Raw genomic sequence first — 24,647 nt, forward strand, 5'->3', positions numbered from 1 at the left:
CTCCAGAGCTGTCAGAATGACTCTCTATAATCCCAGACTCAACTCCAGAGCTATCAGAATCACTCCCTATAATCCCAGTCATCTCCAGAGCAGTCGGAATCACTCCCTAAATCTTGGATTCAACGCCAGAGCTGTCGGAATTACACCCTGCATCTCAGAGTCAACTCCCGAGCTGTCAGAATCACTCCTTAGTCTCAGAGTCCAATCCAGAGCTGTCAGTATAACTCCAGAGTCTCATAGTCAACTCCAGAGCTGTCACAATCACTCCTTAGTGGCAGAGTCAACTCCAGAACAGTCAGAATCACTCCCTACACCCCCAGAGTCAAGTCCAGATCTCTCAGTATCATTCCCTGCATCACAGAGTCAACTCCAGAGCTGTCTGAATCAATCCTTAGACCCATTGTCAACTCCAGGGATGTCAGAATCACTCCCTACACTCTCAGAGTAAACTCCAGAGCTCTCAGAATCAATTCCTACAGTCCCAGGATCAAGACCAGATCTGTCAGAATCACTTCTTAGTCTCAGAGTCAATACCAGAGCTGTCAGAATCACTCCTTAGTCTCAGAGTCAATTCCAGAGCTGTCAGAATCACTCTCTACTGTCTCAGAGTCTGCTGCAGAGCCGTCAGAATCACTCCCTACAGTCCCAGGGTCAACTCCAGAGTTGTCAGAATCACTCTCTATAATCCCAGACTCAACTCCAGAGCTATCAGAGCCACTCCCCATAAAGTCAGTGTTAGCTGCAGAGCTGTCAGAATCACTCCCTACATCTCAAAATCAACTCCAGAGCTGTCAGAATCTCTCCCTACATCTCAGAATCAACTCCAGAGCTGTCTGAATCAATCCTTAGACCCATTGTCAACTCCAGGGCTGTCAGAATCACTCCCTAAACTCCCAGAGTAAACTCCAGAGCTCTCAGAATCAATTCCTACAGTCCCAGAATCAACACCAGATCTGTCAGAATCACTCCTTAGTCTCAGAGTCAACGCCAGTGCTGTAAGAATCACTCCCTACAGTCTCAGAGTGAACTGCAGAGCTGTTGGGATCAATCCCTAAATCTTGGAGTCAACTCCAGAACTGTCAGAATCAAATCTTAGTCTCAGAGTGAACTCCAGAGCTGTCAGAAAAACTCCCTACATCTCAGAGTCAACTCCAGAGCTGTCAGAATCACACCTTAGTCTCAGAGTCAACTCCAGAGCTGTCGGGATCACTCCTTAAATCTCGGAGTCAATTCCACAGCTGTCAGAATCTCTCCCTACATCTCAGAGTCAACTCCAGAGCTGTCTGAATCAATCCTTAGACCCATTGTCAACTTCAGGCATGTCAGAATCACTCCCTACACTCCCAGAGTAAACTTCAGAGCTCTCAGAGTCAATTCCTACAGTCTCAGAATCAACACCAGATCTGTCAGAATCACTCCTTAGTCTCAGAGTCAACGCCAGAGCTGTCAGAATCACTCCTTAGTCTCAGAGTCAATTCCAGATCTGTCAGAATCACTCTCTACTGTCTCAGAGTCAGCTGCAGAGCCGTCAGAATCACTCCCTACAGTCCCAGTGTCAACTCCAGAGCTGTTGGGATCATTCCCTAAATCTTGGAGTCAACTCCAGAGCTGTCAGAATCACACCTTAGTCTCACAGTCAACTGCAGAGCTGTCAGAATCAAACCTTAGTCTCAGAGTGAACTCCAGAGCTGTCAGAAAAACTCCCTACATCTCAGAGTCAACTCCAGAGCTGTCAGAATCACTCCTTAGTCTCAGAGTCAACGCCAGAGCTGTCAGAATCACTCCTTAGTCTCAGAGTCAATTCCAGATCTGTCAGAATCACTCTCTACTGTCTCAGAGTCAGCTGCAGAGCCGTCAGAATCACTCCCTACAGTCCCAGGGTCAACTCCAGAGCTGTCAGAATCACTCTCTATAATCCCAGACTCAACTCCAGAGCTATCAGAGCCACTCCCCATAAAGTCAGTGTTAGCTGCAGAGCTGTCAGAATCTCTCCCTACATCTCAGAATCAACTCCAGAGCTGTCTGAATCAATCCTTAGACCCATTGTCAACTCCAGGGCTGTCAGAATCACTCCCAAAACTCCCAGAGTAAACTCCAGAGCTCTCAGAATCAATTCCTACAGTCCCAGAATCAACACCAGATCTGTCAGAATCACTCCTTAGTCTCAGAGTCAACGCCAGTGCTGTAAGAATCACTCCCTACAGTCTCAGAGTGAACTCCAGAGCTGTTGGGATCAATCCCTAAATCTTGGAGTCAACTCCAGAACTGTCAGAATCAAATGTTAGTCTCAGAGTGAACTCCAGAGCTGTCAGAAAAACTCCCTACATCTCAGAGTCAACTCCAGAGCTGTCAGAATCACACCTTAGTCTCAAAGTCAACTCCAGAGCTGTCGGGATCACTCCTTAAATCTCGGAGTCAATTCCACAGCTGTCAGAATCTCTCCCTACATCTCAGAGTCAACTCCAGAGCTGTCTGAATCAATCCTTAGACCCATTGTCAACTTCAGGCATGTCAGAATCACTCCCTACACTCCCAGAGTAAACTTCAGAGCTCTCAGAGTCAATTCCTACAGTCTCAGAATAAACACCAGATCTGTCAGAATCACTCCTTAGTCTCAGAGTCAACGCCAGAGCTGTCAGAATCACTCCTTAGTCTCAGAGTCAATTCCAGATCTGTCAGAATCACTCTCTACTGTCTCAGAGTCAGCTGCAGAGCCGTCAGAATCACTCCCTACAGTCCCAGTGTCAACTCCAGAGCTGTTGGGATCATTCCCTAAATCTTGGAGTCAACTCCAGAGCTGTCAGAATCACACCTTAGTCTCACAGTCAACTGCAGAGCTGTCAGAATCAAACCTTAGTCTCAGAGTGAACTCCAGAGCTGTCAGAAAAACTCCCTACATCTCAGAGTCAACTCCAGAGCTGTCAGAATCACTCCCTTCATCTCAGAGTCAACTCCAGAGTTGTCGGGATCACTCCTTAAATATCGGAGTCAATTCCACAGCTGTCAGAATCTCTCCCTACATCTCAGAGTCAACTCCAGAGCTGTCTGAATCAATCCTTAGACCCATTGTCAACTCCTTGGCTGTCAGGATCACACCGTACACTCCCAGAGTAAATTCCAGAGTTCTCAGAATCACTCCCTCTAATCCCAGAGTCATCTCCAGGGCTGTCAGAATCACTCCCTATGGCCCCAGAGTCAACTCCAGAGCTGTCAGAATCACTCCCTACAGTCCCACAGTCAAATCCAGAGCTGTCGGAATCACTCCCTAAATCTCGGAGACAACACCAGAGCTGTCAGAATTACTCCCTGCATCTGAGAGTCAACTCCCCAGCTGTCAGAATCTCACGTTCGTCTCAGAGTCAGCTGCAGAACTCTCAGAATAACTCAATAGTCTCATAGTCAACTCCAGAGCTGTCACAATAACTCCTTAGCGGCAGAATCAACTCCATAGCAGTCAGAATCACTCCCTACACCCCCAGAGTCAAGTCCAGAGCTGTCAGAATCAATGCCTAGAGTCCCAGAGTCAACTCCAGAGCTGTCAGAATCACTCCCCACATCTCATAGTAAACTCCAGAGCTGTCAGAATAACGCCCTAAATCTCGGAGTCAATTCCAGAGCTGTCAGAATCTCTCCCTACATCTCAGAGTCAACTCCAGAGCTGTCAGAGTTACACCTCAGTCCCCGAATCAACTCCAGACCTGACAGAAAAACTCTCTACAGTTTCAGAATCAACTCCAGTGCTGTAAGAATCACTCCCTACAGTCTCAGAGTCAACTCCAGAGCTGTTGGGATCACTCCCTAAATCTTGGAGTCAACTCCAGAGCTGTCAGAATCAAACCTTAGTCTCAGAGTGAACTCCAGAGCTGTCAGAAAAACTCCCTACAGCTCAGAGTCAACTCCAGAGCTGTCAGAATCACACCTTAGTCTCAGAGTCAACTCCAGAGCTGTCGGGATCACTCCCGAAATCTCGGAGTCAATTCCACAGCTGTCAGAATCTCTCCCTACATCTCAGAGTCAACTCCAGAGCTGTCTGAATCAATCCTTAGACCCATTGTCAACTCCTTGGCTGTCAGGATCGCACCGTACAGTCCCAGAGTAAATTCCAGAGTTCTCAGAATCAATTCCTACAGTCCCAGAATCAACGCCAGAGCAGTCAGAATCACTCCTTAGTCTCAGAGTCAACGCAAGAGCTGTCAGAATCACTCCTTAGTCTCAGAGTCAATTCCAGAGCTGTCAGAATCACTTCTTATTTCCATAGTCAACTCCAGAGCTGTCAGAATCACTCTTTATTCCCAGAGTGAACTCCCGAGGTGTCAAAATCACTGCCGACCGTCCGAGAGTCAACTCCAGAGCAGTCAGAATCACACCCTACAGTCTCAGAGGCAACTCCTGAGCTGTCAGAATTACTCCTTAGAAACAGAGTCAACTCCAGACCTATCAGACCACTCCCTATAATCTCAGAGTCAACTCCAGAGCTGTCAGAATCACTCCCTTAACTCCGAGAGTAAAATCCAGAGCTCTCAGAATCAATTCCTACAGTCCCAGAGTCAACTCGAGAGCAGTCAGAATCAGACCCTACAGTCTGAGAGTGATCCCCAGAGGTGTCAGAATCACTACCTACAGTCTCAGAGGCAACTCCTGAGCTGTCAGAATCACTCCTTAGAAACAGAGTCAACTCCAGACCTATCAGAATCACTCCCTACAATCTCAGAGTCAACTCCAGAGCTGTCAGAATCACTCCCCACATCTCATAGTAAACTCCAGAGCTGTCAGAATAACGCCCTAAATCTCGGAGTCAATTCCAGAGCTGTCAGAATCTCTCCCTACATCTCAGAGTCAACTCCAGAGCTGTCAGAGTTACACCTCAGTCCCCGAATCAACTCCAGACCTGACAGAAAAACTCTCTACAGTTTCAGAATCAACTCCAGTGCTGTAAGAATCACTCCCTACAGTCTCAGAGTCAACTCCAGAGCTGTTGGGATCACTCCCTAAATCTTGGAGTCAACTCCAGAGCTGTCAGAATCAAACCTTAGTCTCAGAGTGAACTCCAGAGCTGTCAGAAAAACTCCCTACAGCTCAGAGTCAACTCCAGAGCTGTCAGAATCACACCTTAGTCTCAGAGTCAACTCCAGAGCTGTCGGGATCACTCCCGAAATCTCGGAGTCAATTCCACAGCTGTCAGAATCTCTCCCTACATCTCAGAGTCAACTCCAGAGCTGTCTGAATCAATCCTTAGACCCATTGTCAACTCCTTGGCTGTCAGGATCGCACCGTACAGTCCCAGAGTAAATTCCAGAGTTCTCAGAATCAATTCCTACAGTCCCAGAATCAACGCCAGAGCAGTCAGAATCACTCCTTAGTCTCAGAGTCAACGCAAGAGCTGTCAGAATCACTCCTTAGTCTCAGAGTCAATTCCAGAGCTGTCAGAATCACTTCTTATTTCCATAGTCAACTCCAGAGCTGTCAGAATCACTCTTTATTCCCAGAGTGAACTCCCGAGGTGTCAAAATCACTGCCGACCGTCCGAGAGTCAACTCCAGAGCAGTCAGAATCACACCCTACAGTCTCAGAGGCAACTCCTGAGCTGTCAGAATTACTCCTTAGAAACAGAGTCAACTCCAGACCTATCAGACCACTCCCTATAATCTCAGAGTCAACTCCAGAGCTGTCAGAATCACTCCCTTAACTCCGAGAGTAAAATCCAGAGCTCTCAGAATCAATTCCTACAGTCCCAGAGTCAACTCGAGAGCAGTCAGAATCAGACCCTACAGTCTGAGAGTGATCCCCAGAGGTGTCAGAATCACTACCTACAGTCTCAGAGGCAACTCCTGAGCTGTCAGAATCACTCCTTAGAAACAGAGTCAACTCCAGACCTATCAGAATCACTCCCTACAATCTCAGAGTCAACTCCAGAGCTGTCAGAATCACTCCCTTAACTCCGAGAGTAAAATCCAGAGCTCTCAGAATCAATTCCTAGAGTCCCAGAGTCAACTCCAGAGCTGTCAGAATCACTCCCTACAGTCCCAGAGTCAAATCCAGAGCTCTCAGAATCACTCCCTGCAGCTCAGAGTCAACTCCAGAGCTGTCAGAATCACTCTCTACAGTCTCAGAGTCAGCTCCGGAGCCATCAGAATCACTCCCTACAGTCCCACTGTCAACTCCAGAGCTGTCAGAATGACTCTCTATAATCCCAGACTCAACTCCAGAGCTATCAGAATCACTCCCTATAATCCCAGTCATCTCCAGAGCAGTCGGAATCACTCCCTAAATCTTGGAGTCAATGCCAGAGCTGTCGGAATTACACCCTGCATCTCAGAGTCAACTCCCGAGCTGTCAGAATCACTCCTTAGTCTCAGAGTCCAATCCAGAGCTGTCAGTATAACTCCAGAGTCTCATAGTCAACTCCAGAGCTGTCACAATCACTCCTTAGTGGCAGAGTCAACACCAGAGCAGTCAGAATTACTCCCTACACCCCCAGAGTCAAGCCCAGATCTCTCAGTATCATTCCCTGCATCACAGAGTCAACTCCAGAGCTGTCTGAATCAATCCTTAGACCCATTGTCAACTCCAGGGATGTCAGAATCACTCCCTACACTCCCAGAGTAAACTCCAGAGCTCTCAGAATCAATTCCTACAGTCCCAGAATCAAGACCAGATCTGTCAGAATCACTCCTTAGTCTCAGAGTCTACGCCAGAGCTGTCAGAATCACTCCTTAGTCTCAGAGTCAATTCCAGAGCTGTCAGAATCACTCCCTACAGTCCCAGAGTCAAATTCAGAGCTCTCAGAATCACTCCCTGCATCTCAGAGTCAACTCCAGAGCTGTCGGAATCACTCTCTACTGTCTCAGAGTCAGCTCCAGAGCCGTCAAAATCACTCCCTACAGTCCCAGTGTCAACTCCAGAGCTGTCAGAATCACTCTCTATAATCCCAGACTCAACTCCAGAGCTATCAGAGCCACTCCCTATAATGTCAGTGTTAGCTGCAGAGCTGTCAGAATCACTCCCTACATCTCAAAATCAACTCCAGAGCTGTCAGAATCAATTCCTACAGTCCCAGAATCAACACCAGATCTGTCAGAATCACTCCTTAGTCTCAGAGTCAATTCCAGAGCTGTCAGAATCAGTCCCTACAGTCCCAGAGTCAAATTCAGAGCTCTCAGAATCACTCCATGCATCACAGAATCAACCTCACTTCTGTCAGAATCCTCCCTACAGTCCCAGAGTCAAATGCAGAGCTGTAACAATCACACCCTGCAGTCCCAGAGTCAACTACAGAGCTATCAGAATCACTCCCGACATCTCAGAGTCACCTCCAGAGTTGTCAGAATCACTCCCTACAGTCCCTGCGTCGACTCCAGAGCTGTCAGGATCACTCCTTAAATCTCGGAGTCAATTCCAGAGCTGTCAGAATCTCTCCCTACATCTCAGAGTCAACTCCAGAGCTATCAGAATCACACCTTAGTCTCAGAGTCAACTCCAGAGCTGTCTGAAAAACTGCCTACAGTCTCAGAGTCAACTCCAGAGCTATCAGAATCACTCCTTAGTCTCAGAGTCAACTCCAGATCTGTCAGAATCACTCCTTATTCCCAGAGTCAACTCCCGAGGTGTCAGAATCACTCCCGACCATCCGAGAGTCAACTCGAGAGCAGTCAGAATCAGACCCTACAGTCTGAGAGTGATCCCCAGAGGTGTCAGAATCACTACCTACAGTCTCAGAGTCAACTCCTGAGCTGTCAGAATCACTCCTTAGTCTCAGAGTCAATTCCAGAGCTGTCAGAATCACTCCCTACAGTCCCAGAGTCAAATTCAGAGCTCTCAGAATCACTCCCTGCATCTCAGAGTCAACTCCAGAGCTGTCGGAATCACTCTCTACTGTCCCAGAGTCAGCTCCAGAGCCGTCAAAATCACTCCCTACAGTCCCAGTGTCAACTCCAGAGCTGTCAGAATCACTCTCTATAATCCCAGACTCAACTCCAGAGCTATCAGAATCACTATGTATAATCCCGGAGTCAACTCCAGAGTTGTCAGAATCACTCCCTACATCTCAAAATCAACTCCAGAGCTGTCAGAATCACTCCCTACAGTCCCAGAGTCAAATCCAGAGCGGTCGGAATCACTCCCTAAATCTCGAAGACAACACCAGAGCTGTCAGAATTACTCCCTGCATCTGAGAGTCAACTCCCGAGCTGTCAGAATCACTCCCTTAACTCCGAGAGTAAAATCCAGAGCTCTCAGAATCAATTCCTAGAGTCCCAGAGTCAACTCCAGAGCTGTCAGAATCACTCCCTACAGTCCCAGAGTCAAATCCAGAGCTCTCAGAATCACTCCCTGCAGCTCAGAGTCAACTCCAGAGCTGTCAGAATCACTCTCTACAGTCTCAGAGTCAGCTCCGGAGCCATCAGAATCACTCCCTACAGTCCCACTGTCAACTCCAGAGCTGTCAGAATGACTCTCTATAATCCCAGACTCAACTCCAGAGCTATCAGAATCACTCCCTATAATCCCAGTCATCTCCAGAGCAGTCGGAATCACTCCCTAAATCTTGGAGTCAATGCCAGAGCTGTCGGAATTACACCCTGCATCTCAGAGTCAACTCCCGAGCTGTCAGAATCACTCCTTAGTCTCAGAGTCCAATCCAGAGCTGTCAGTATAACTCCAGAGTCTCATAGTCAACTCCAGAGCTGTCACAATCACTCCTTAGTGGCAGAGTCAACACCAGAGCAGTCAGAATTACTCCCTACACCCCCAGAGTCAAGCCCAGATCTCTCAGTATCATTCCCTGCATCACAGAGTCAACTCCAGAGCTGTCTGAATCAATCCTTAGACCCATTGTCAACTCCAGGGATGTCAGAATCACTCCCTACACTCCCAGAGTAAACTCCAGAGCTCTCAGAATCAATTCCTACAGTCCCAGAATCAAGACCAGATCTGTCAGAATCACTCCTTAGTCTCAGAGTCTACGCCAGAGCTGTCAGAATCACTCCTTAGTCTCAGAGTCAATTCCAGAGCTGTCAGAATCACTCCCTACAGTCCCAGAGTCAAATTCAGAGCTCTCAGAATCACTCCCTGCATCTCAGAGTCAACTCCAGAGCTGTCGGAATCACTCTCTACTGTCTCAGAGTCAGCTCCAGAGCCGTCAAAATCACTCCCTACAGTCCCAGTGTCAACTCCAGAGCTGTCAGAATCACTCTCTATAATCCCAGACTCAACTCCAGAGCTATCAGAGCCACTCCCTATAATGTCAGTGTTAGCTGCAGAGCTGTCAGAATCACTCCCTACATCTCAAAATCAACTCCAGAGCTGTCAGAATCAATTCCTACAGTCCCAGAATCAACACCAGATCTGTCAGAATCACTCCTTAGTCTCAGAGTCAATTCCAGAGCTGTCAGAATCAGTCCCTACAGTCCCAGAGTCAAATTCAGAGCTCTCAGAATCACTCCATGCATCACAGAATCAACCTCACTTCTGTCAGAATCCTCCCTACAGTCCCAGAGTCAAATGCAGAGCTGTAACAATCACACCCTGCAGTCCCAGAGTCAACTACAGAGCTATCAGAATCACTCCCGACATCTCAGAGTCACCTCCAGAGTTGTCAGAATCACTCCCTACAGTCCCTGCGTCGACTCCAGAGCTGTCAGGATCACTCCTTAAATCTCGGAGTCAATTCCAGAGCTGTCAGAATCTCTCCCTACATCTCAGAGTCAACTCCAGAGCTATCAGAATCACTCCTTAGTCTCAGAGTCAACTCCAGATCTGTCAGAATCACTCCTTATTCCCAGAGTCAACTCCCGAGGTGTCAGAATCACTCCCGACCATCCGAGAGTCAACTCGAGAGCAGTCAGAATCAGACCCTACAGTCTGAGAGTGATCCCCAGAGGTGTCAGAATCACTACCTACAGTCTCAGAGTCAACTCCTGAGCTGTCAGAATCACTCCTTAGTCTCAGAGTCAATTCCAGAGCTGTCAGAATCACTCCCTACAGTCCCAGAGTCAAATTCAGAGCTCTCAGAATCACTCCCTGCATCTCAGAGTCAACTCCAGAGCTGTCGGAATCACTCTCTACTGTCCCAGAGTCAGCTCCAGAGCCGTCAAAATCACTCCCTACAGTCCCAGTGTCAACTCCAGAGCTGTCAGAATCACTATGTATAATCCCGGAGTCAACTCCAGAGTTGTCAGAATCACTCCCTACATCTCAAAATCAACTCCAGAGCTGTCAGAATCACTCCCTACAGTCCCAGAGTCAAATCCAGAGCGGTCGGAATCACTCCCTAAATCTCGAAGACAACACCAGAGCTGTCAGAATTACTCCCTGCATCTGAGAGTCAACTCCCGAGCTGTCAGAATCACACGTTCGTCTCAGAGTCAACTGCAGAACTGTCAGAATAACTCAATAGTCTCATAGTCAACTCCAGAGCTGTCACAATAACTCCTTAGTGGCAGAATCAACTCCATAGCAGTCAGAATCACTCCCTACACCCCCAGAGTCAAGTTCAGAGCTGTCAGAATCACTCCCCACATCTCATAGTAAACTCCAGAGCTGTCAGAATAACGCCCTAAATCTCGGAGTCAATTCCAGAGCTGTCAGAATCTCTCCCTACATCTCAGAGTCAACTCCAGAGCTGTCAGAGTTACACCTCAGTCCCCGAATCAACTCCAGACCTGACAGAAAAACTCTCTACAGTTTCAGAGTCAACTCCAGAGCTGTCAGAATCACACCTTAGTCTCAGAGACAACTCCAGTGCTGTCGGGATCACTCCCTAAATCTCGGAGTCAATTCCAGAGCTGTCAGAATCTCTCCCTACATCTCAGAGTCAACTCCAGAGCTGTCTGAATCAATCCTTAGACCCATTGTCAACTCCTTGGCTGTCAGGATCACACCGTACACTCCCAGAGTAAATTCCAGAGTTCTCAGAATCAATCCCCACAGTCCCAGAATCAACGCCAGAGCAGTCAGAATCACTCCTTAGTCTCAGAGTCAACGCAAGAGCTGTCAGAATCACTCCTTAGTCTCAGAGTCAATTCCAGAGCTGTCAGAATCACTCCTTATTTCCATAGTCAACTCCAGAGCTGTCAGAATCAATCTTTATTCCCAGAGTGAACTCCCGAGGTGTCAAAATCACTGCCGACCGTCCGAGAGTCAACTCCAGAGCAGTCAGAATCACACCCTACAGTCTGAAAGTGATCCCCAGTGGTGTCAGAATCACTACCTACAGTCTCAGAGGCAACTCCTGAGCTGTCAGAATTACTCCTTAGAAACAGAGTCAACTCCAGACCTATCAGATCACTCCCTATAATCTCAGAGTCAACTCCAGAGCTCTCAGAATCACTCCCTTAACTCCGAGAGTAAAATCCAGAGCTCTCAGAATCAATTCCTACAGTCCCAGAGTCAACTCCAGAGCTGTCAGAATCTCTCCCTACATCTCAGAGTCAACTCCAGAGCTATCAGAATCTCTCCCTACATCTCAGAGTCAACTCCAGAGCTGTCAGAATCACTCCCTACGGTCTCAGAGTCAACTCCAGAGCTGTCAAGATCACTCCTTATTCCCAGAGTGAACTTCAGAGCTGTCTGAATCAATCCTCAGACCCATTGTCAACTCCACAGCTGTCAGAATCACTCCTTATTCCAAGAGTCAACCCCAGAGCTATCAGAATCACTCCCTACAGCCCGAGAGTCAACTCCAGAGTTGTCAGAATCATTCCTTCATCTTAGAGTAAACTCCAGAGCCGTCAGAATCACTCTCTACAGTCCCAGAGTCAACTCCAGAGCTATCAGAATCACTCCCTATAGCCCCAGAGTCAAATGCAGAGCTGTTACCACTCCCTTCAGTCCCAGAGTCAGTTCCAGAGCTGTCAGAATCACCCCCTGCAGTCCCAGAGTCAACTACAGAGCTATCAGAATCAATCCCGACAGTCCAAGCGTCAACTCCAGAGCTGACAGTATCAATCCATTGTCCCAGATCCAAGTCCTGTGCTATGAGAATCAGTCCCAACAGTCCCAGTATCAACTCCAGAGCTGTCAGAATCACTCCTTATAATGTCAGTGTTAACTGCAGAGCTGTCAGAATCACTCCCTACATCTCAGAATCAACTCCAGAGCTGTCAGAATCACTCTCTTCAACCCCAGAGTCAATTCCAGAGCTGCGAGAATCAATCGCTACAGTCCCAGAGTCAACTCCACAGCTATCAGAATCTCTCCCTACATCTCAGAGTCAACTCCAGAGCTGTCAGAAAAACTCCCTGCAGTCTCAGAGTCAACTCCAGAGCTGTCAGAATCACTCCCTACAGTCTCAGAGTCAACTCCAGAGCTGTCAAGATCACTCCTTATTCCCAGAGTGAACTCCAGAGCTGTCTGAATCAATCCTCAGACCCATTGTCAACTCCACAGCTGTCAGAATCACTCCTTATTCCAAGAGTCAACCCCAGAGCTATCAGAATCACTCCCTACAGTCCGAGAGTCAACTCCAGAGTTGTCAGAATCATTCCTTCATCTTAGAGTAAACTCCAGAGCCGTCAGAATCACTCTCTACAGTCCCAGAGTCAACTCCAGAGCTATCAGAATCACTCCCTATAGCCCCAGAGTCAAATGCAGAGCTGTTACCACTCCCTTCAGTCCCAGAGTCAGTTCCAGAGCTGTCAGAATCACCCCCTGCAGTCCCAGAGTCAACTACAGAGCTATCAGAATCAATCCCGACAGTCCAAGCGTCAACTCCAGAGCTGACAGTATCAATCCATTGTCCCAGATCCAAGTCCTGTGCTATGAGAATCAGTCCCTACAGTCCCAGTATCAACTCCAGAGCTGTCAGAATCACTCCTTATAATGTCAGTGTTAACTGCAGAGCTGTCAGAATCACTCCCTACATCTCAGAATCAACTCCAGAGCTGTCAGAATCACTCTCTTCAACCCCAGAGTCAATTCCAGAGCTGCGAGAATCAATCGCTACAGTCCCAGAGTCAACTCCAGAGCTGTCAGAATCAATCACTACAGTCCCAGAGTCAACTCCAGAGCTGTCAGAATCACTCCCTATAGCCCCAGAGTCAAATCCAGAGCTGTCAGAATCCTCCCTACAGTCCCAGAGTCAAATGCAGAGCTGTTACAATCACTCCCTTCAGTCCCAGAGTCAGCTCCAGAGCTGTCAGAATCACCCCCTGCAGTCCCAGAGTCAACTACAGAGCTATCAGAATCAACCCCGACAGTCCAAGCGTCAACTCCAGAGCTGACAGTATCAATCCCTAAATCTCGGAGTCAATTCCAGAGCTGTCAGAATCTCCCCCTACATCTCAGAGGCAACTCCTGAGCTGTCAGAATCACTCCTTAGAAACAGAGTCAACTCCAGACCTATCAGAATCACTCCCTATAATCTCAGAGTCAACTCCAGAGCTATCAGAATCGCACCTTAGTCTCAGAGTCAACTCCAGAGCTGTCTGAAAAACTGCCTACAGTCTCAGAGTCAACTCCAGAGCTATCAGAATCACTCCATAGTCTCAGAGTCAACTCCAGGGCTGTCAGAATCACTCCTTATTTCCATAGTCAACTCCAGAGCTGTCAGAATCACTCCTTATAATGTCAGTGTTAACTGCAGAGCTGTCAGAATCACTCCCTACATCTCAGAATCAACTCCAGAGCTGTCAGAATCACTCTCTTCAACCCCAGAGTCAATTCCAGAGCTGCGAGAATCAATCGCTACAGTCCCAGAGTCAACTCCAGAGCTGTCAGAATCAATCACTACAGTCCCAGAGTCAACTCCAGAGCTGTCAGAATCACTCCCTATAGCCCCAGAGTCAAATCCAGAGCTGTCAGAATCCTCCCTACAGTCCCAGAGTCAAATGCAGAGCTGTTACAATCACTCCCTTCAGTCCCAGAGTCAGCTCCAGAGCTGTCAGAATCACCCCCTGCAGTCCCAGAGTCAACTACAGAGCTATCAGAATCAACCCCGACAGTCCAAGCGTCAACTCCAGAGCTGACAGTATCAATCCCTTCACCCCCAGAGTCAATTCCAGAGCTGTGAGAATCACTCTCTACAGTCCCAGAGTCAACTCCAGAGCTATCAGAATCACTCCCTATATCTCAGAATCAACTCCAGAGCTGTCAGAATCACTCCCTTCACCCCCAGAGTCAATTCCAGAGCTGCAAGAATCAATCTCTACAGTCCCAGAGTCAACTGCACAGCTGTCAGAATCAATCACTACAGTCCCAGAGTCAGCTCCAGAGCTGTCAGAATCACCTCCTGCAGTCCCAGAGTCAACTACAGAGCTATCAGAATCAATCCCGACAGTTCAAGCGTCAACTCCAGAGCTGACAGTATCAATCCCTAAATCTCGGAGTCAATTCCAGAGCTGTCAGAATCTCCCCCTACATCTCAGAGGCAACTCCTGAGCTGTCAGAATCACGCCTTAGAAACAGAGTCAACTCCAGGGCTGTCTGAAAAACTGCCTACAGACTCAGAGTCAACTCCAGAGCTATCAGAATCACTCCATAGTCTCAGAGTCAACTCCAGGGCTGTCAGAATCACTCCTTATTTCCATAGTCAACTCCAGAGCTGTCAGAATCACTCTTTATTCCCAGAGTGAACTCCCGAGGTGTCAAAATCACTGCCGACTGTCCGAGAGTCAACTCGAGAGCAGTCAGAATCACACCCTACAGTCTGAAAGTGATCCCCAGTGGTGTCAGAATCACTACCTACAGTCTCAGAGGCAACTCCTGAGATGTCAGAATTACTCCTTAGAAACAGAGTCAACTCCAGACCTATCAGATCACTCCCTATAATCTCAGAGTCAACTCCAGAGCTGTCAGAATCACTCCCTTAACTCCGAGAGTAAAATCCAGAGCTCTCAGAATCAATTCCTACAGTCCCAGAGTCAAATCCAGAGCTGTCAGAATCTCTCCCTACAGTCCCAGAGTCAAATCCAGAGCTCTCAGAATAACTCCATGCATCACAGAATTAACTTCACTTCTGTCAGAATCACTTCCTACAGTCGCAGAGGCTACGCCAAAGCTGTCAGAATCTCTCCCTACATCTCAGAGTCAATTCCAGAGCGGTCAGAATCACTCCTTCGTCTCAGAGTCAACTCCAGAGCCGTCAGAATCACTCCCTTCAGTCCCAGTGTCAGCTCCAGAGCTGTCAGAATCCTCCCTACAGTCCCAGAGTCAAATGCAGAGCTGTAACAATTACCCCCTGCAGTCCCAGAGTCAACTACAGAGCTATCAGAATCAATCCCGACAGTCCAAGCGTCAACTCCAGAGTTGTCAGAATCACTCCCTACAGTCCCAGCGTCGACTCCAGAGCTGTCAGGATCACTCCCTAAATTTCGGAGTCAATTCCAGAGCTGTCAGAATCTCTCCCTACATCTCAGAGTCAACTCCAGAGTTATCAGAATCACTCCTTAGTCTCAGAGTCAACTCCAGATCTGTCAGAATCACTCCTTATTCCCAGAGTCAACTCCCGAGGTGTCAGAATCACTCCCGACCGTCCGAGAGTCAACTCGAGAGCAGTCAGAATCACACCCTACAGTCTGAGAGTGATCCCCAGAGGTGTCAGAATCACTACCTACAGTCTCAGAGGCAACTCCTGAGCTGTCAGAATCACTCCTTAGAAACAGAGTCAACTCCAGACCTATCAGAATCACTCCCTGCAGTCCCAGAGTCAACTCCAGAGCTCTCAGAATCACTCCCTGCAGCTCAGAGTCAACTCCAGAGCTGTCGGAATCACTCTCTACTGTCTCAGAGTCAGCTCCAGAGCCATCAGAATCACTCCCTACAGTCCCAGAGTCAACTCCAGAGCTGTCAGAATGACTCTCTATAATCCCAGACTCAACTCCAGAGCTATCAGAATCACTCCCTATAATCCCAGTCATCTCCAGAGCAGTCGGAATCACTCCCTAAATCTTGGATTCAACGCCAGAGCTGTCGGAATTACACCCTGCATCTCAGAGTCAACTCCCGAGCTGTCAGAATCACTCCTTAGTCTCAGAGTCCAATCCAGAGCTGTCAGTACAACTCCAGAGTCTCATAGTCAACTCCAGAGCTGTCACAATCACTCCTTAGTGGCAGAGTCAACTCCAGAACAGTCAGAATCACTCCCTACACCCCCAGAGTCAAGTCCAGATCTCTCAGTATCATTCCCTGCATCACAGAGTCAACTCCAGAGCTGTCTGAATCAATCCTTAGACCCATTGTCAACTCCAGGGATGTCAGAATCACTCCCTACACTCTCAGAGTAAACTCCAGAGCTCTCAGAATCAATTCCTACAGTCCCAGGAGCAAGACCAGATCTGTCAGAATCACTTCTTAGTCTCAGAGTCAATACCAGAGCTGTCAGAATCACTCCTTAGTCTCAGAGTCAATTCCAGAGCTGTCAGAATCACTCTATACTGTCTCAGAGTCTGCTGCAGAGCCGTCAGAATCACTCCCTACAGTCCCAGTGTCAACTCCAGAGCTGTCAGAATCACTCTCTATAATCCCAGACTCAACTCCAGAGCTATCAGAGCCACTCCCTATAAAGTCAGTGTTAGCTGCAGAGCTGTCAGAATCACTCCCTACATCTCAAAATCAACTCCAGAGCTGTCAGAATCACTCCCTACATCTCAGAGTCAACTCCAGATCTGTCAGAATCACTCCTTAGTCTCAGAGTCAATGCCAGTGCTGTAAGAATCACTCCCTACAGTCTCAGAGTGAACTCCAGAGCTGTTGGGATCAATCCCTAAATCTTGGAGTCAACTCCAGAACTGTCAGAATCAAACCTTAGTCTCAGAGTGAACTCCAGAGCTGTCAGAAAAACTCCCTACATCTCAGAGTCAACTCCAGAGCTGTCAGAATCACACCTTAGTCTCAGAGTCAACTCCAGAGCTGTCGGGATCACTCCTTAAATCTCGGAGTCAATTCCACAGCTGTCAGAATCTCTCCCTGTATCTCAGAGTCAACTCCAGATCTGTCTGAATCAATCCTTAGACCCATTGTCAACTCCTTGGCTATCAGGATCACACCGTACACTCCCAGAGTAAATTCCAGAGTTCTCAGAATCAATTCTTACAGTCCCAGAATCAACGCCAGAGCTGTCAGAATCACTCCTTAGTCTCAGAGTCAACGCAAGAGCTGTCAGAATCACTCCTTAGTCTCAGAGTCAATTCCAGAGCTGTCAGAATCACTCCCTGCATCACAAAGTCAACTCCAGAGCTGTCTGAATCAATCCTTAGACCCATTGTCAACTCCAGGCATGTCAGAATCACTCCCTACACTCCCAGAGTAAACTTCAGAGCTCTCAGAGTCAATTCCTACAGTCTCAGAATCAACACCAGATCTGTCAGAATCACTCCTTAGTCTCAGAGTCAACGCCAGAGCTGTCAGAATCACTCCTTAGTCTCAGAGTCAACTCCAGAGCTGTCGGAATCACTCTCTACTGTCTCAGAGTCAGCTGCAGAGCCGTCAGAATCACTCCCTACAGTCCCAGTGTCAACTCCAGAGCTGTTGGGATCATTCCCTAAATCTTGGAGTCAACTCCAGAGCTGTCAGAATCACATCTTAGTCTCACAGTCAACTGCAGAGCTGTCAGAATCAAACCTTAGTCTCAGAGTGAACTCCAGAGCTGTCAGAAAAACTCCCTACATCTCAGAGTCAACTCCAGAGCTGTCAGAATCACTCCCTTCATCTCAGAGTCAACTCCAGAGCTGTCTGAATCAATCCTTAGACCCATTGTCAACTCCTTGGCTGTCAGGATCACACCGTACACTCCCAGAGTAAATTCCAGAGTTCTCAGAATCACTCCCCCTAATCCCAGAGTCATCTCCAGGGTTGTCAGAATCACTCCCTATGGCCCCAGAGTCAACTCCAGAGCTGTCAGAATCACTCCCTACAGTCCCACAGTCAAATCCAGAGCTGTTGGAATCACTCCCTAAATCTCGGAGACAACACCAGAGCTGTCAGAATTACTCCCTGCATCTGAGAGTCAACTCCCGAGCTGTCAGAATCTCACGTTCGTCTCAGAGTCAACTGCAGAACTGTCAGAATAACTCAATAGTCTCATAGTCAACTCCAGAGCTGTCACAATAACTCCTTAGTGGCAGAATCAACTCCATAGCAGTCAGAATCACTCCCTACACCCCCAGAGTCAAGTTCAGAGCTGTCAGAATCACTCCCCACATCTCATAGTAAACTCCAGAGCTGTCAGAATAACGCCCTAAATCTCGGAGTCAATTCCAGAGCTGTCAGAATCTCTCCCTACATCTCAGAGTCAACTCCAGAGCTGTCAGAGTTACACCTCAGTCCCCGAGTCAACTCCAGACCTGACAGAAAAACTCTCTACAGTTTCAGAGTCAACTCCAGTGCTGTAAGAATCACTCCCTACAGTCTCAGAGTCAACTCCAGAGCTGTTGGGATCACTCCCTAAATCTTGGAGTCAACTCCAGAGCTGTCAGAATCAAACCTTAGTCTCAGAGTGAACTCCAGAGCTGTCAGAAAAACACCCTACAGCTCAGAGTCAACTCCAGAGCTGTCAGAATCACACCTTAGTCTCAGAGTCAACTCCAGAGCTGTCGGGATCACTCCCGAAATCTCGGAGTCAATTCCACAGCTGTCAGAATCTCTCCCTACATCTCAGAGTCAACTCCAGAGCTGTCTGAATCAATCCTTAGACCCATTGTCAACTCCTTGGCTGTCAGGATCACACCGTACACTCCCAGAGTAAATTCCAGAGTTCTCAGAATCAATTCCTACAGTCCCAGAATCAACGCCAGAGCAGTCAGAATCACTCCTTAGTCTCAGAGTCAACGCAAGAGCTGTCAGAATCACTCCTTATCACAGAATCAATTCCAGAGCTGTCAGAATCACTTCTTATTTCTATAGTCAACTCCAGAGCTGTGAGAATCACTCTTTATTCCCAGAGTGAACTCCCGAGGTGTCAAAATCACTGCCGACCGTCCGAGAGTCAACTCCAGACCTATCAGATCATTCCCTATAATCTCAGAGTCAACTCCAGAGCTGTCAGAATCACTCCCTTAACTCCGAGAGTAAAATCCAGAGCTCTCAGAATCAATTCCTACAGTCCCAGAGTCAACTCCAGAGCTGTCAGAATCTCTCCCTACAGTCCCAGAGTCAAATCCAGAGCTCTCAGAATCACTCCATGCATCACAGAATCAACCTCACTTCTGTCAGAATCACTCCCTACAATCCCAGAGGCTACGCCAAAGCTGTCAGAATCTCTCCCTACATCTCAGAGTCAATTCCAGAGCGGTCAGAATCACTCCTTCGTCTCAGAGTCAACTCCAGAGCCGTTAGAATCACTCCCTTCAGTCCCAGTCTCAGCTCCAGAGCTGTCAGAATCCTCTCTACAGTCCCAGAGTCAAATGCAGAGCTGTAACAATCACCCCATGCAGTCCCAGAGTCAACTACAGAGCTATCAGAATCAATCCCGACAGTCCAAGCGTCAACTCCAGAGCTATCAGAATCACTCCCGATATCTCAGAGTTACCTCCAGAGTTGTCAGAATCACTCCCTACAGTCCCTGCGTCGACTCCAGAGCTGGCAGGATCATTCCCTAAATCTCGGAGTCAATTCCAGAGCTGTCAGAATCTCTCCCTACATCTCAGAGTCAACTCCAGAGCTATCAGAATCACTCCTTAGTCTCAGAGTCAACTCCAGAGCTATCAGAATCACTCCTTATTCTCAGAGTCAACTCCAGATCTGTCAGAATCACTCCTTATTCCCAGAGTCAACTCCCGAGGAGTCAGAATCACTCCCGACCGTCCGAGAGTCAACTCGAGAGCAGTCAGAATCAGACCCTACAGTCTGAGAGTGATCCCCAGAGTTGTCAGAATCACTACCTACAGTCTCAGAGGCAACTGCTGAGCTGTCAGAATCACTCCTTAGAAACAGAGTCAACTCCAGACCTATCAGATCACTCCCTATAATCTCAGAGTCAACTCTAGAGCTGTCAGAATCACTCCCTTAACTCCGAGAGTAAAATCCAGAGCTCTCAGAATCAATTCCTACAGTCCCAGAGTCAACTCCAGAGCTGTCAGAATCACTCCCTACAGTCCCAGAGTCAAATCCAGAGCTCTCAGAATCACTCCCTGCAGCTCAGAGTCAACTCCAGAGCTGTCGGAATCACTCTCTACTGTCTCAGAGTCAGCTCCGGAGCCATCAGAATCACTCCCTACAGTCCCAGTTTCAACTCCAGAGCTGTCAGAATGACTCTCTATAAACCCAGACTCAACTCCAGAGCTATCAGAATCACTCCCTATAATCCCAGTCATCTCCAGAGCAGTCGGAATCACTCCCTAAATCTTGGAGTCCATGCCAGAGCTGTCGGAATTATACCCTGCATCTCAGAGTCAACTCCCGAGCTGTCAGAATCACTCCTTAGTCTCAGAGTCCAATCCAGAGCTGTCAGTATAACTCCAGAGTCTCATAGTCAACTCCAGAGCTGTCACAATCACTCCTTAGTGGCAGAGTCAACTCCAGAGGAGTCAGAATCACTCCCTACACCCCCAGAGTCAAGTCCAGATCTCTCAGTATCATTCCCTGCATCACAGAGTCAACTCCAGAGCTGTCTGAATCAATCCTTAGACCCATTGTCAACTCCAGGGATGTCAGAATCACTCCCTACACTCTCAGAGTAAACTCCAGAGCTCTCAGAATCAATTCCTACAGTCCCAGGAGCAAGACCAGATCTGTCAGAATCACTTCTTAGTCTCAGAGTCAATACCAGAGCTGTCAGAATCACTCCTTAGTCTCAGAGTCAATTCCAGAGCTGTCAGAATCACTCTATACTGTCTCAGAGTCTGCTGCAGAGCCGTCAGAATCACTCCCTACAGTCCCAGTGTCAACTCCAGAGCTGTCAGAATCACTCTCTATAATCCCAGACTCAACTCCAGAGCTATCAGAGCCACTCCCTATAAAGTCAGTGTTAGCTGCAGAGCTGTCAGAATCACTCCCTACATCTCAAAATCAACTCCAGAGCTGTCAGAATCACTCCCTACATCTCAGAGTCAACTCCAGATCTGTCAGAATCACTCCTTAGTCTCAGAGTCAATGCCAGTGCTGTAAGAATCACTCCCTACAGTCTCAGAGTGAACTCCAGAGCTGTTGGGATCAATCCCTAAATCTTGGAGTCAACTCCAGAACTGTCAGAATCAAACCTTAGTCTCAGAGTGAACTCCAGAGCTGTCAGAAAAACTCCCTACATCTCAGAGTCAACTCCAGAGCTGTCAGAATCACACCTTAGTCTCAGAGTCAACTCCAGAGCTGTCGGGATCACTCCTTAAATCTCGGAGTCAATTCCACAGCTGTCAGAATCTCTCCCTGTATCTCAGAGTCAACTCCAGATCTGTCTGAATCAATCCTTAGACCCATTGTCAACTCCTTGGCTATCAGGATCACACCGTACACTCCCAGAGTAAATTCCAGAGTTCTCAGAATCAATTCTTACAGTCCCAGAATCAACGCCAGAGCTGTCAGAATCACTCCTTAGTCTCAGAGTCAACGCAAGAGCTGTCAGAATCACTCCTTAGTCTCAGAGTCAATTCCAGAGCTGTCAGAATCACTCCCTGCATCACAAAGTCAACTCCAGAGCTGTCTGAATCAATCCTTAGACCCATTGTCAACTCCAGGCATGTCAGAATCACTCCCTACACTCCCAGAGTAAACTTCAGAGCTCTCAGAGTCAATTCCTACAGTCTCAGAATCAACACCAGATCTGTCAGAATCACTCCTTAGTCTCAGAGTCAACGCCAGAGCTGTCAGAATCACTCCTTAGTCTCAGAGTCAACTCCAGAGCTGTCGGAATCACTCTCTACTGTCTCAGAGTCAGCTGCAGAGCCGTCAGAATCACTCCCTACAGTCCCAGTGTCAACTCCAGAGCTGTTGGGATCATTCCCTAAATCTTGGAGTCAACTCCAGAGCTGTCAGAATCACACCTTAGTCTCACAGTCAACTGCAGAGCTGTCAGAATCAAACCTTAGTCTCAGAGTGAACTCCAGAGCTGTCAGAAAAACTCCCTACATCTCAGAGTCAACTCCAGAGCTGTCAGAATCACTCCCTTCATCTCAGAGTCAACTCCAGAGCTGTCTGAATCAATCCTTAGACCCATTGTCAACTCCTTGGCTGTCAGGATCACACCGTACACTCCCAGAGTAAATTCCAGAGTTCTCAGAATCACTCCCCCTAATCCCAGAGTCATCTCCAGGGTTGTCAGAATCACTCCCTATGGCCCCAGAGTCAACTCCAGAGCTGTCAGAATCACTCCCTAAATCTCGGAGACAACACCAGAGCTGTCAGAATTACTCCCTGCATCTGAGAGTCAACTCCCGAGCTGTCAGAATCTCACGTTCGTCTCAGAGTCAACTGCAGAACTGTCAGAATAACTCAATAGTCTCATAGTCAACTCCAGAGCTGTCACAATAACTCCTTAGTGGCAGAATCAACTCCATAGCAGTCAGAATCACTCCCTACACCCCCAGGGTCAAGTTCAGAGCTGTCAGAATCACTCCCCACATCTCATAGTAAACTCCAGAGCTGTCAGAATAACGCCCTAAATCTCGGAGTCAATTCCAGAGCTGTCAGAATCTCTCCCTACATCTCAGAGTCAACTCCAGAGCTGTCAGAGTTACACCTCAGTCCCCGAGTCAACTCCAGACCTGACAGAAAAACTCTCTACAGTTTCAGAGTCAACTCCAGTGCTGTAAGAATCACTCCCTACAGTCTCAGAGTCAACTCCAGAGCTGTTGGGATCACTCCCTAAATCTTGGAGTCAACTCCAGAGCTGTCAGAATCAAACCTTAGTCTCAGAGTGAACTCCAGAGCTGTCAGAAAAACACCCTACAGCTCAGAGTCAACTCCAGAGCTGTCAGAATCACACCTTAGTCTCAGAGTCAACTCCAGAGCTGTCGGGATCACTCCCGAAATCTCGGAGTCAATTCCACAGCTGTCAGAATCTCTCCCTACATCTCAGAGTCAACTCCAGAGCTGTCTGAATCAATCCTTAGACCCATTGTCAACTCCTTGGCTGTCAGGATCACACCGTACACTCCCAGAGTAAATTCCAGAGTTCTCAGAATCAATTCCTACAGTCCCAGAATCAACGCCAGAGCAGTCAGAATCACTCCTTAGTCTCAGAGTCAACGCAAGAGCTGTCAGAATCACTCCTTATCACAGAATCAATTCCAGAGCTGTCAGAATCACTTCTTATTTCCATAGTCAACTCCAGAGCTGTGAGAATCACTCTTTATTCCCAGAGTGAACTCCCGAGGTGTCAAAATCACTGCCGACCGTCCGAGAGTCAACTCCAGACCTATCAGATCATTCCCTATAATCTCAGAGTCAACTCCAGAGCTGTCAGAATCACTCCCTTAACTCCGAGAGTAAAATCCAGAGCTCTCAGAATCAATTCCTACAGTCCCAGAGTCAACTCCAGAGCTGTCAGAATCTCTCCCTACAGTCCCAGAGTCAAATCCAGAGCTCTCAGAATCACTCCATGCATCACAGAATCAACCTCACTTCTGTCAGAATCACTCCCTACAATCCCAGAGGCTACGCCAAAGCTGTCAGAATCTCTCCCTACATCTCAGAGTCAATTCCAGAGCGGTCAGAATCACTCCTTCGTCTCAGAGTCAACTCCAGAGCCGTTAGAATCACTCCCTTCAGTCCCAGTCTCAGCTCCAGAGCTGTCAGAATCCTCTCTACAGTCCCAGAGTCAAATGCAGAGCTGTAACAATCACCCCATGCAGTCCCAGAGTCAACTACAGAGCTATCAGAATCAATCCCGACAGTCCAAGCGTCAACTCCAGAGCTGTCAGAATCACTCCCGATATCTCAGAGTTACCTCCAGAGTTGTCAGAATCACTCCCTACAGTCCCTGCGTCGACTCCAGAGCTGGCAGGATCATTCCCTAAATCTCGGAGTCAATTCCAGAGCTGTCAGAATCTCTCCCTACATCTCAGAGTCAACTCCAGAGCTATCAGAATCACTCCTTAGTCTCAGAGTCAACTCCAGAGCTATCAGAATCACTCCTTATTCTCAGAGTCAACTCCAGATCTGTCAGAATCACTCCTTATTCCCAGAGTCAACTCCCGAGGAGTCAGAATCACTCCCGACCGTCCGAGAGTCAACTCGAGAGCAGTCAGAATCAGACCCTACAGTCTGAGAGTGATCCCCAGAGTTGTCAGAATCACTACCTACAGTCTCAGAGGCAACTCCTGAGCTGTCAGAATCACTCCTTAGAAACAGAGTCAACTCCAGACCTATCAGATCACTCCCTATAATCTCAGAGTCAACTCTAGAGCTGTCAGAATCACTCCCTTAACTCCGAGAGTAAAATCCAGAGCTCTCAGAATCAATTCCTACAGTCCCAGAGTCAACTCCAGAGCTGTCAGAATCACTCCCTACAGTCCCAGAGTCAAATCCAGAGCTCTCAGAATCACTCCCTGCAGCTCAGAGTCAACTCCAGAGCTGTCGGAATCACTCTCTACTGTCTCAGAGTCAGCTCCGGAGCCATCAGAATCACTCCCTACAGTCCCAGTTTCAACTCCAGAGCTGTCAGAATGACTCTCTATAAACCCAGACTCAACTCCAGAGCTATCAGAATCACTCCCTATAATCCCAGTCATCTCCAGAGCAGTCGGAATCACTCCCTAAATCTTGGAGTCCATGCCAGAGCTGTC

Source organism: Mobula birostris, chromosome 9, assembly GCF_030028105.1.
Source record: "Mobula birostris isolate sMobBir1 chromosome 9, sMobBir1.hap1, whole genome shotgun sequence".
NCBI classification, from domain to species: Eukaryota; Metazoa; Chordata; class Chondrichthyes; order Myliobatiformes; family Myliobatidae; genus Mobula; species Mobula birostris.